The sequence below is a fragment of the Engystomops pustulosus genome, chromosome 3, assembly GCF_040894005.1.
Source record: "Engystomops pustulosus chromosome 3, aEngPut4.maternal, whole genome shotgun sequence".
NCBI classification, from domain to species: domain Eukaryota; kingdom Metazoa; phylum Chordata; class Amphibia; order Anura; family Leptodactylidae; genus Engystomops; species Engystomops pustulosus.
Genome location: NC_092413.1, coordinates 37,425,541 through 37,428,732, shown reverse-complemented (window position 1 = coordinate 37,428,732; position 3,192 = coordinate 37,425,541).

The following is a 3,192-nucleotide window of genomic DNA, read 5'->3' as shown; positions in this document are numbered from 1 at the left end:
AAACTCTTGTCAAAATTCTGAAATTTTTGAATACATATTTTCTTAATTTATTGGTCATTTCGAAAGGTGAGGTCACGCTTATCGGTTTAATAGCGTTTTTAATGCATTTTGACAAAAGCCATGTGAGACGGTTATATACAGGAGAGGACACAAGCCATGTGAGGGGGTTATATACAGTAGAGGACACAAGCCACGTGAGGGGATTATATACAGGAGAGGATACAAGCCTTGTGAGGGGTTATATAAAGGAGTGGACACAAGCCATATGAGGGGGTTATATACAGGAGAGGACACAAGCCATTTGAGGAGGTTATATACAGGAGAGGACACAAGCCATGTGAGGGGGTTATATACAGTAGAGGACACAAGCCATGTGAGGGGTTATATACAGGAGAGGACACAAGTCATGTGAGGGTTATATACAGGGATGGACACAAGCCATGTGAGGGGGTTATATACAAGAGAGGACACAAGCAATGTGAGGAGGTTATATACAGGAGAGGATACAAGCCATGTGAGGGGGTTATATACAGGGGTGGACACAAGCCATGTGAGGGGGTTATATACAGGAGAGGACACAAGCCATGTGAGGGGGTTATATACAGTAGAGGATACAAGCCATGTGAGGGGTTATATAAAGGAGTGGACACAAGCCATGTGAGGGGTTATATACAGGAGAGGACACAAGCCATGTGAGGGGGTTATATACAGGGGTGGACACAAGCCATGTGAGGAGGTTATATACAAGAGAGGACACAAGCCATGTGAGGAGGTTATATACAAGAGAGGACACAAGCCATGTGAGGGGTTATATACAGGAGTGGACACTACTGTTAATTTGGGATTTAACATGTTGCATTTTTATTGCATTTTGAAACTAATTACAACAGCTGCAGAGAGGTTATTTGCCTTATTTCATTATTGTTAACATTTGCATTTCCAAAACGCAATATAAACACCATGTTAATGCATGTGTTAACATTGCGCTTACTATGCGTTTTGTAAATTCAAATGTTAACAGTAATGTAATTAGGAAAATCACCTCTCCTCAGCTGTTGTAATTAGTTTACACCCGCTCCTGTATATAACCCCCTCACATGGCTTGTGTCCTCTCCTGTACATAACCCCCTCACGTGGCTTGTGTCCTCTCCTGTATATAACCTCCTCACATGGCTTGTATCCTCTCCTGTATATAACCCCTCACATGGCTTGTGTCCTCCCCTGCATATAACCCCCTCACGTGGCTTGTGCCCTCTCCTGTATATAACCCCTCACATGGCTTGTGTCCACCCCTGTATATAACCCCTCACATGGCTTGTGTCCCCCCCCTGTATATAAACCCCTCACATGGCTTGTGTCCACTCCTGTATATAACCCCTCACATGGCTTGTGTCCTCTCTTGTATATAACCCCCTCACATGGCTTGTGTCCTCTCTTGTATATAACCCCCTCACATGGCTTGTATCCTCTCCTGTATATAACCCCCTCACATGGCTTGTGTCCTCTCTTGTATATAACCCCTCACATGGCTTGTGTTCTCTCTTGTATATAACCCCCTCACATGGCTTGTGTCCTCTCTTGTATATAACCCCCTCACATGACTTGTGTCCACTCCTGTATATAACCCCTCACATGACTTGTGTCCTCTCCTGTATATAACCCCCTCACATAGCTTGTGTCCTCTCCTGTATATAATCCCCTCACATGGCTTGTATCCTCTCCTGTATATAACCCCCTCACATGGCTTGTGTCCTCTCCTGTATATAACCCCTCACATGGCTTGTGTCCTCTCCTGTATATAACCCCCTCACATGACTTGTGTCCACTCCTGTATATAACCCCTCACATGACTTGTGTCCTCTCCTGTATATAACCCCCTCACATAGCTTGTGTCCTCTCCTGTATATAATCCCCTCACATGGCTTGTATCCTCTCCTGTATATAACCCCCTCACATGGCTTGTGTCCTCTCCTGTATATAACCCCTCACATGGCTTGTGTCCTCTCCTGTATATAACCCCTCACATGGCTTGTGTCCTCTCCTGTATATAACCCCTCACATGGCTTGTGTCCTCTCCTGTATATAACCCCTCACATGGGTTGTGTCCTCTCCTGTATATAACCCCCTCATGTGACTTGTATCCTCTCCTGTATATAACACCTCACATGGCTTGTGTCCTGTCCTGTATATAACCCCTTCACATGGCTTGTATCCTCTCCTGTATATAACTCCCTCACATGGCTTGTGTCCTCTCCTGTATATAACCCCCTCACGTGGTTTGTGTCCATGTGGATTTGAGACATTTGCAACAAAAAGTCTCGAAAAGAAGCCAAAATTTGCGCCTGTCAGGATAGGAAATACTGAACATGTATCACAAGTAAAAAGACAGGATCATACATAAGGCGCAAAAAAGAGCTGCCAAATGTCTCTAAAATTCACCTCAGAGAGACAAATGGTCCAATACAGAGATACATGTGGCCCAATGTACCAAAAACCCTCACAATACTCAAAAAATACAAGCATGAAAATCCCATCTAAAATAGATGTAAATGAATGGTCATAAAGTGGTAACCTTACCTTATATACAAATTAAGTACCAATGAAGGTTAAATAAACCTTAGTTTAGATAGGAACTAATGCCACATCTAAGGAAATAGTAAATGAACAATCTGATCTGGCGAGGTCCTGCGCAGCACGACTTTTCATGTTTGCACGCTGGCCTGCCCCCCCCCCCTTCGCGCCCCCCATGACTCAGGCCGGCATAATGTCACCATGCTGGCCTGGGTCCCTGCACAAAGGACACAGCAGAGGAGGGGGAGAAGGCAGTAATCTTGGGGTGAGCTGCGGCTGGCTGTGACTAATAACATATCAATTTTTGCTTCAGGCATCAAAAAGGCTAGAATCAGCCCTGATATAAAACTTACAGCTCTCATGTGGCCCACAATAATCAGATCTAACAAATTGAATCAAATCTCAAGCTATGACATAGACTTTATGGGCAAAAAGAACCACTTTGGCTCATACGCACCAATAGGTCTAAAGAAAAAAACAGCAAAAAAAAAGTCTAAATCAACCCCCTTTTCTCAGATTGCCAATAAATTAAATTACAAGCTCAGTATGCCCACATCTCAAAATGCTGAAATGCCCTAATGGGTCCAAAAGTTCTGATGTATAAAAAAAAAAAAATATTCC